At 39.5% G+C, this 10241-nt stretch overlaps 1 pseudogene; it reads right to left on the reverse strand.

Annotated features, from left to right (window-relative positions):
- Positions 1 to 9067, reverse strand: part of LOC105289167 — a 13530-nt pseudogene extending 4463 nt beyond the window's left edge.
- Between the last annotated feature and the right edge of the window lie 1174 nt (positions 9068 to 10241).

Consider the following 10241-nt stretch of genomic DNA (forward strand, 5'->3'; position numbering starts at 1 on the left):
AAAATTCTCAACCTTAAGAATTACCTTTCCTGGAAGGGTGTGAACAGATTATTCACATAAGAAACTGAGAGGGCTGGTAAACATACAGTGAAAAATATTTAAGTCACTAGATACCAAATAAGAGTTTGTGTCCTCTTTTTATTTGTTCCCATTTAACAGTACATGAGTGTATAAGTTTCCTAGGGTTGCTGTAACGAAGCACCACAAACTGGATAGCTTAAAACAATAGAAAGATATTATCTCACAGGACTGTAGTTCAGAAGTCCAAAATCAAGGTGTTGGGAGGGCTATGTTCCCTCTGCGACACAGGGTAGAATTTTTCCTTGCTTCTAGTGGTGGCCTTCAATCCTTGGCATTCTTTGGCTTGCAGCTGCATCTCTCTAATCTCTGCCTCTGTCATCACATAATGTTCTTTCTGTGTGTCTCTGTCTTCACTGGTGTTTTCCTGTTTTTATAAAGGTACCAGTCACATTGGACTAAGGCCCACCTTAACTGAATTGATCCTAATTACATCTACAGTGACCTTCCTTCCAAACAAGGTCACATTCACAGGTACTGCGGGTTAGGATTTTAACAAATCTTTTTGGGAACACGATTCAAGTCATAACAGAGAGGATCATATTTTGTCATTGTTTTCTGAAAATCTGATTTTTAGTGGGTATGTACTAGTCCATTTTATGGATGTAGCATAATTAAAATACCCATCAACATGAAAAAATTAAAAGATTATTCTCAGTTTTGGTAAAGGTTTGGAGACTGCACATATTTTTTATTTTTACATTGCTAGTGTGTACATTACTTGATACAATTCTCCTTGCCTGAGTAATCTTACTTCAAATCAGAGAGGTGGCTCTAGGGACAGGGCTGGGAGCTGCCATTCCTCCATAGGGGTGAGTAAAGGCTCCTTTTGCAAACCAGTCAAGCCCTCAGTCTCTGGCATCTCTATAGGAGTTTTGCAGTTTTGGGGACAGGAAATATAGTTAACATTATCTAAGTAGTAAGCAGGGTAAACTCTGTTCCCTATTCCATTCCATTGCAGAGAACCTAGGCCTGAAGAGGATGGTCCCCCTTGTAGGTTCTGCCAGCCCTGGGTAGCCCCTCTGTGTGCTCCCTGCCCACACTATTTCAAGTGCTCTGTGGGTTCAGACCAGCAAGTGCTTTGTCACTGGTGTTGCACACACCTGGGCCTTTGGAAACCAGCCTAAGCCAGGTGAACTCCTCAAGGGCCAGAACTTGAGGAGAACTGTGCTGTGCTCATTGTTATATACTCCGCATTGGGAAAACATTCTACATACGTTGGTGGAGCCAAGCAAAATTTTGTGTTGACCTTTCAGGAATACTCCTGGGGACTCCTGGTTAGCAGACAGTTCATGTAGAGGCCACTAGGAGGGGCCACCAGGTTTCTTTTTACCTTAGCCACATTCAAAGTCCTTCCTCCTCACCGTCCCCAACAACCTTATGGCTTTCTGTGTTCCTGCTGTGTGTTCTGACTACCAGGTCTCTGGTGCCATTAAATTAGGCGAATGGTCACCTGACCCCACAACCAAGCTGAGCTATTCCTAGTAAGGGATGGACAGCCTCCACCAGTCAGTGTAGGCTGTGCCCATGTGAGCTTACTAGAATTTGGATTGGCTAATAGGGAGTATACCCCTGTTCTTCTCTCTCTTCTGGAAAAATAGAAAGCGCAGGCAATTTTGCTAGGGACATGCTCAAGTTTTGAGAAAGGGCTGGTGTGGAGTTGGGAAGACACTAGAATGTTCTGGAAAATTTTTTCTTCCTCTTTGTTCTTGTGCCACTTTATGACATTTTTAAAGATCTGGTGTTAGATGGTTTGTGAGAAAGCCAGCCCTGCCCCGGCTCTGCCCTGTTGGCGTAGCTGGTTTAGAGTATCATGGCAACACTGCCAGTGGGAAAAGTGCAGCTGAGCTCCTGTGATTGGCGCTGCTCTATTAACAGCAGGAATGTGAACAGCATCAGGTAGGAGATGAGAGTAACAGAGAAGCTATTTCTTTTCATTTCCCCTGTGTTTATAGACTCTGAGCAAAATTTCTAAAGGAGACATCTCCAATTTGAAAGAATAACACTTTAGAACTACTTTGGAATAGAGATTCTTGATTAATAAATGTGACTGGGATGCAAAAGCACAGCAAATTGCGGCATCACTTTCATTCTTTACTATAATCGGGTAGCAAAACATCGGGACTTGGGGGGCTGAATGAAGAAACAGCAAGCTTTCAATTAGAATACATTCTTCCTACGGGATCTTCAATTTTACCCATATGCATGAAAGGATATTAGAAAGGCTTCCCAGGCAGGGGTGAGACACCTGAGGTGACTCCAATCTTTGGTTTGGGCCTGAGAATTGTCTTAATGGCTCTGCAAAAGAGCAGTAACACAGTTTGAGAGACCTACTCCTCAGAGAGCTTCTTTGAAATACCGCTGTTATCAAAACACAAAACCACCTCTGCTCAGGACCCAGGCTCCTTGCTCTCCTTAAACAACTGCCCCCCCCACACTAATGTATACACATGCACACACATATTTGCACACAAATACCTTTGCTTAACACTGCTCTCTGCACACTTTCTGTGGCCATACTTTTGATGTTTATCCTACCATGTAAGAATTAGAAGCTATTAGCAACTTTTGAGTGTTTGTATCAAGTTTGTACTTTACTTACATTATCCCATTAATCCTTTATATCCCTGCTGGGTAGCAACTATTGGCATTCCTTCTTTACAGATGAAGAAACAGAGACTAAGAAGTTACATGAAGTGGTAAGGGGCAGAACAGAGACATAAAATTAGATCTTTGCCCCACTCCATCAGATTTTGATGAAAGTGACATCAGGAATATAAGGAAGCTAAAACTCAACAGAATTACAGTGTCCCAGAAACTCTCCTAGGTTGCACAATGGGATCTGTGTGAGTCTGCATCACAGAGGCGCTCAGAACTGGACGCCATTGCTTCTGACCTAGAGGGTTTGGCTTTCTCTACTATGGGAGATGAGGATGAAGCTGCTGCATGTTTTGGTTTCTATTCTTGAGGTCTTCTTATATTGATTACTTCCTGCTTACCTATCTCCTAGCAGTAGAAGAATGAAAAGAGTTTCTATTTGCAAAAGAAAGACCTGGAGGCAAATTTGCTCACTTCCACTCACTTACTCACTCACTCACTCACCCACATACTCACTAAATAAATTTCTGAGGACTTTTTTTTTGTGATACATTGTGATAGGAGCCTGGTATACTGTGGGGGAATTGATCAGACTTGATTTCTGTCTTTCTAAAATTGACATAGGTTATTTAATTAATCTTTCTGAAGGTTTCCTCTTCATAATATGAGAATGACAATGTCAGCCTCAAGAAATTGATGAGCATACAAAATTAAGAGAATATATGTGAAAGTACTTTAAAAACTTCGAAGTGCTAAAGAAATAAAAACCATGCTGTCATTTATATCAATGGGTTATCAAGATAGGACCTTGTTTCAACTTCTAGGGTTTCTGCCAAGAATCAGCATCTGTTCTCTTTGCTGGTTGCTTACAAATCAAATTCAAACAGTATTTGAGTTTCTACTATGCTCAAATACATAATCTTATTCAATCTATGAATGTCTAGTGAATCAGGAATCATCACCCAGTGTATAGTTTAGCTCCTGTCTTCTTTGCTTTAAAATAAAAATGGCAACATTATAAATATATGTGTGTGTGTGTGTCTGTACACACACACACACACACACACACACACACACACACACATATTGCAGCCTGCTTTATTCATTTAGTAATTTATCTTGGACAAATTTTCAAGCATAGCCCTTTCTTTGCAACTTTAAGACCATTTAATTCTTTTTAACAATTGCATAGCATTTCACCATGTGGTTTCGCATTACATATTTAATCAATCCCCTATGCATGGGCATTTATATTGTTTCTAATTGTTGCCATTGCAAACAACACTTTAATGAAAATCCTTGTATATTTGCCTTTGTGAATCTGTGTTAGTATTTCTGTGAGATGAAAGTGGGATTGTGTGTTATAATTTATATTTTGATAGATATGGTCAAATTGTCAAAAGAAGACACTGTCAAATCTTCCAGAAAGGTTATACCAATTTATACGGTTTCGCACTGTATACGCAAGTACTCCACATTCCTGCCAACATAGGATATTGTCATCTTTAAAGACATTGACAAATTTATGGATAAAATTTGTATTTCATTATTTATTTCTTTAATTGTTAACAAAACTGAGCATGATTTTGGCTTTTTTATTTCTCTTGTAAGCTACCATTTCATATCTTTCGGCCTTTTTTCTATGGATTGTTAATATTTTTCTTCGCTGAATTGGAGGGGGTCTTTATATATTTTGGATGTTAGGATTTGTTTGTTAAATATATTCAAGGATTTGTTTTTCCTTATTCTTGATTAAATCTCTCCTCACTCGCTGTTAATGGATATTAATCTCTCTTTCCCTGAGAAACTCTATGGGTCATAACATTTTCTCCCTCTTTTGGCACAGCAGCTGCAGATCTTGGTCCTGCATTTTTGAGGAGTATCTACAATATAGAATGGTGCAATAGGGGTATTGAAAAGAGCATAAACTTTAGAGACAGGTAGTGAGTGTTGATACTATTATTTACTAACTGGGAGATATTAAGAAAGTTGCTTAACCTCTTTGTGCTTCTGCCTTAGTGAAAGATGCTTCTTGCCTTCTCTAAACACTATATCTCCCCAAAGGCTGGAAATGTTTAGTGGTCTCTCTTCTGGGAGGTTTGGGCATGTAAAGGGTCTAAGAAGGAAGTACTTCTAGGTAGTAAAGTTATACAAACCATGAAGATCTAGGAACTATGAACAGGGCTCTTTTTGCAAAATTGCAAATAAGGTTTTGTTTTGTTTTGTTTTGTTTAAATTGAGAAATAACGTAAAATAAAACTTATAGATTTAAGAGTTAAATCTGATAAATTTTGACAATTATATATACACTTATATAGTTACCACCTGAAATAAGATATAAAATTTCTATCGCCCTCAGAAAGCTCTATGTACCTCTTTGTTAATTTTTATTCTCAACAACTTTCTGATTTATATCACAATATATTAGTTTTCTCTATATTTGGATATCTTATAAATGGAACCATACAGTATATATTCTTTTGTGCCTGATTTCTTTCAGTCAACATAATATTTTGAAACTCATGTATGCTATTTTGTAATTGGTAGATCATTCTTTTAAATAACTGAGTAGCATTATATTGTATGAATAGACCATAATTTATTTACCCATCCTCCTGTGGATGGACATTTGGGTTGTTTCCAGTTTTGGCTACTACGAGTAAGAATGCTATAAACATTCTCATACAAGTCTTCTTGTGGACGTATATTTTCATTTCTTTTGCTTACCAGAGTGGATTGGTATGTTTAGTTTAACCAGAAACTGCCAAACAGATTTCCAAAGTGGTTGCCCCATTTTACAATCCCACTAGCAATATAAGAGAGTTCCATCCAGTGTTTGAGCTTTTTTATTTTAGCTCTTCTAGTTAGTGTTAAATGCTATGTCATTGGTTTGGAAAGTTGGAATTTAATGTCCTTGTTTTTAACTGTAAGCTCTCTGTCTATATCTGTTTACATATCCTATTTTCCATGTGTATTGGTTCTCTAACAAGATTTTGGATTCTGTGAGGGCAGAGGCTCTACCTGATATACTTCCCTTATATATGGGACTGCAACGAACAAAACCAGGAACATAGTGGGTACTTAATTTTTTGTTGGTTTATTTCTTGATACTAAGAGACATTTGTAAACTATTTTGTAAGGACACATGAGAAAGGGCTGTTACTAACAAATGCTTTTCAAACTCTTACAATTGTGTTGGTTCTCATATATCTTAGGAAAGACTGGCTCTATTTCATTCTTTCTCTCTCTCTCTCTCTCTCCTCTCTCTCTCTCTCTCTCTCTCTCTCTCTCTCTCTCTCTCATTCTCTTTCTCTGATAATTAGGTAATTAGGTTTGATCAGTAGTCAGGGCTTCTTAGCAGCTATTGGATGTGGGTGGTACTTTTTTGTGTCAAGGTCTGGTCAGCAATAACAAGTTTAAGGAGGCAGAGAAACAGATGAGTTGGGCTCTCTTATTGGTCAGCTTTCCTCTTCCACCTCAGTTGACCTCCTCCCTGTGGTTTTTCTTTTTCTTTTTCTTTTCTTCTTCTTCTTCTTTTTTTTTGGTTAATGCTTTATAGTATCATAATAATGGTTCTTTTTTGTTTGTTTTTAGAAATTTTTCCCCTTCTCACCTTAACATATTCCCATTTTAAAAATAAAACAGACAAATGAAATTGTCTACACTGTGAATTTTTCCCTTCCAAAAATTTGAAGAAAATGCAACACTGTTGACAACCTAAAAATTGTCTGAAGATAATCACAGATTGCACGATAACTTCTTTTCTCTTCAAATGTTATATAAAAGAATCCCTTAGGCTCTTTTCTCTGTTAGAAATCAGATTATTTTTTTCCCATGTGAAGTACTGGGTGGTCTGGTACAGTGTAAAGCATTTCAGGCAGGACTCCTTGATGCAGGCTATAGCAAGATCTCGCATGAGGACTTTATGTAAGATACAGATCTCTCTGCTTTCATGACTTGCTGTTGGGGGAGGTCACCAAGACTATGTGGTAACCAGTCAACCTGTGAGCTAGAATCAGGTAACTGGATGCTCCTCATCCCTTCACTTTGTCTTTGGAATGTACATTCTGCCCCCTGTTTCCACAGTGAGAGCTGTTTTCAAGGATGCAAACTTGAGAGAGCAGTGTAGTGTTGCAACCATTTGGATGGTATAAATGACTAAACCCAGGTAAGGCTTCTGTATAAACTTTTAAGATTCTGGCAGGCAGGTGCAGGACCTACTCATCTTGCAGCTGCCCAAGACAAACTTCGTAAGCTCTCTTGCTTACTAAACCCACCACCTAACAATCTGGAGTAGCCTGTCTCTTTAGCCTCTCCTTGCCCTTCTTGTATGGAAATTCCTGAGGATGTGAACCAACTCTTGCTTGTCAAACCCCTAATATAGCAGTTGTAAGGGGCTCAGAGATTTGCAAAAAATAAAGAAAAAATCAGAGACTAAGAAAAAATACCAAAGTTTTATGCAAGTGTTAGTCTTTTAAAAAAAATATTTGGAATAATGCATATGAAGTATATTATACTTAATTCTTCTTGTTTTCTTCCATATGTTCAGTAGATATCAATTGTATACCTACGGTGTACAGGGTTTCTGCTAGGTGCTGGAAAGGTATATGTGAACCGTACAAGCTTTGTGCCTAGCTTTGCAGAACTCAGACAGTGTGGCATGACCAATAGACAAGCAATCAAAGCATGACAAATGAGTGAGTGATTAGGACTGTGACAGATGCTGGCCAGAACTCTGAGTCTCTCACTCAGGCCATAGGGTCAAGACAAGCTTCCAAGAGTAAACTGCATCCAACCTGGGTTGAGTGAATCAGACTTAATTAGGTAGAGGGGCAAGAGGATCATTGTTTCAGCCAGAGGGAAACAATAGATGTGAAGGTCCAGAGATGGGAGAAAGGAGGTTACTCTAGGACCTGAAGTTCATTGTTACTGGAGCATGAGGATGGGATAGTCATGGCGAGGACAGCGATGAGGGATGAAGGGAGGCCAAATCATGCTGGGCCTTCTAAGGTGTTTGTCCCACATCTTAAGAGCAATAGGAACCTTTTGCATAGTTGTAAACAGAGCAATAAAATAATCAGATTTGTTCTTGAGAAAGATCACTCTAGGTCGCTATGTGGAAGTTAGGAAGGGGTGAGGCTGGGTGCAGGAAGACCTTCTGGAGAAGACTGGAGTCAGAGTAAGGGGACATCAGTGGGCTGGGGGCAAGTGATGGCTTTGAGAGATAGTTCAGTCTTTTAGATCCTTATCCAATTTCCTCAGCAATGTTGTGTTAGCCAGATGATTCAGGAGGACATGGAAATGTTGGGAATCCAGATGACCTCTTTCATTCCCCTCTGGTGCCATTTCTGAGCTCTGACTCACAAATTTGAGCTGAATGAGACTTAATGAAATCACTAAGATGAATTCTTGGATGTATCTAACTGTGTGAGATTTTGTGAGTGTGCAGGCAGCATGCTAATTGTCAAGCTCCTTCTTTTTCTGAGCTGCATGATGCTAAGGACCAGAACAATTTACTCCTATAGGGGAAAATTGTGCTAGTGTTTCAAAACAATCAATTTTCTTATAAGTCTATTGCCCCTTAGTTCATTTTTCTCTGCACAAAGAGGACAAAATGGACTCCAGATAGCCAGAGATGATATTTCTGGTCTATAATACGGCGCTGCTACTGGGATCCTTGGGTAATTGGTGTTCACTAATGCTTCCTGCTTTTTATTTTGCAGATTGTCATATTGTCCATTAAAATATTCCCCTCCTGTCACCAAAGCTGTTATATTATGTTTTCCTTTATGGTTTCCAAAGGTGAAAGAGAGTCACTCAGTTATATTTAGCAGGCTCATTACCCAGGGATGAACTAGACTGATCTTCTTGCAAGAGCTTCCCCTTGACAACTGGTTTCCCACAGACAGGAAAAAATGACAAAAGATGATGACTTGTAGTTCAATCAAGGAAGTTGGTAGCCTACAGTGTTGACATGTTACCCAAGAGCAGAGCTGAGGGACCATTAAAGTCACCAAAGGAGATTGTCAGCTATAGTCACTCGTTGTGGATCTCTACCTTTTTCCAGCAGTCAAGGCCACAGTCTGGCCTTTGCTTACCCAGGCGGAGAAGGGAGCACCACACCTAGTAGAGAGCATCCACTGCTTTCTCGATGAGCAACAATCAAAGTCTCAAAGTGCCACCTGGGGAAGCTGCCCCATTAGCTCCTAAGCTATTTATTGGATGCCAGCCTCTCCTTACTGCTTCTGCTGAATCCCTGGTCTTGAAAGTGCAGGTCATCTATTTTTGGCTTAATTTTTGTCCTACTTGACCATATTGACTTTTTGGACACAGAACTTTACTTGTGCATTTGGAAATGCTTCCCTCCTTCCTCCCTTACCTGTTCTTGCATCCTGGGCTCCAGGTCACATCTGTTGTTATACCTATGGATGCCAACTTCTTGGCCACGTGTTTTTCTAATATTCAACTTTATTCTCTGCTAGGTTTATGTCAGCTTGATGCAAGACAGGGCTAATTCCCCTGAGGGGAGAACTCGAGCCCTGCATTGAGAGAGAAGAGGGTTCTCTGCTGAGGGCAAGAAAGAATTTAAATGCCAGCCAAAGTCAGAGTCAAAAGGAAAGTTTATTAGAGAAGGAAAAAAGCACAGACAAGAGGAAGCAAAGACAAAAAGCCAAGAAAAAAAAAAGCTCCAAATGTCAGGGAATCCAGTTTATACGCCACTTTTTAGTTCTTGTGAATCAGTTTAAAGACTTTGCCCATTTCCCTTTGTTATGGGCATACAGTGAGAAAGGATAAGAGCATGAAGAGTGAAAGTTAAGAACATATAGTGCGAGGCCTGCTGGCAATTCCTAGCCTTTGATCCACAGGTTCCCCATGGTTTTAGTCATAGGAAATGAGTGATTTTATTTTGCTGTGGGCACGATTTAAAGACCCTGTTTTCCTGTTTTCCCTTCACAGTGTGGGGAAATTGTTTGTTAGCAATCCCAGCAGAAATCTGCCTTTGTTCTGCAGGATTCTTCCTGGCCTGGCTGCAGGGCTGATCAGCATATTGCAGTCTCTGAATGTAACTTGACTTAACATTTTAGTTCTCTTGCCTCCTCTCTACATTAAGCTGACATTGAGACTTTGACTCTTACAATCTCACCCCTTATTGTTTTTCATTTGACTCTTACAATCTCACCCCTTATTGTTTTTCATTTTTAAGACATGATAAATAAACAGGATTAAAATGCAGAAAAAAAATACACGATACATGAAAATGAAACATTTACTTTTACTCTCTAATACAGATGTCCACTGGGGTCACCTGGCTCTTGAAGGTCTAAAGGAATTGATTTGAACCTTTATTCCTCTAGCATAAGGATGCTCCCAATCTCTTTGGGGGACTTTTGGATGAATGTGGTGAGATGGGCAATTGCCCTTCATTAACTCTGTTTATCTGCTTCTGTTACCAGAGAGAGGGGTCCTCTCCCGGCGCGTTGTCCAGGTTCTTAATGTCTCGAACAAAGAATTGAGCAAGACACTGAAATACAGTAGAAAAGAAAAGTTTTATTAGAAAGGAAAGT

This window comes from Pteropus vampyrus, unplaced genomic scaffold (genome assembly GCF_000151845.1).
Source record: "Pteropus vampyrus isolate Shadow unplaced genomic scaffold, Pvam_2.0 Scaffold22, whole genome shotgun sequence".
Taxonomy (NCBI): Eukaryota; Metazoa; Chordata; class Mammalia; order Chiroptera; family Pteropodidae; genus Pteropus; species Pteropus vampyrus.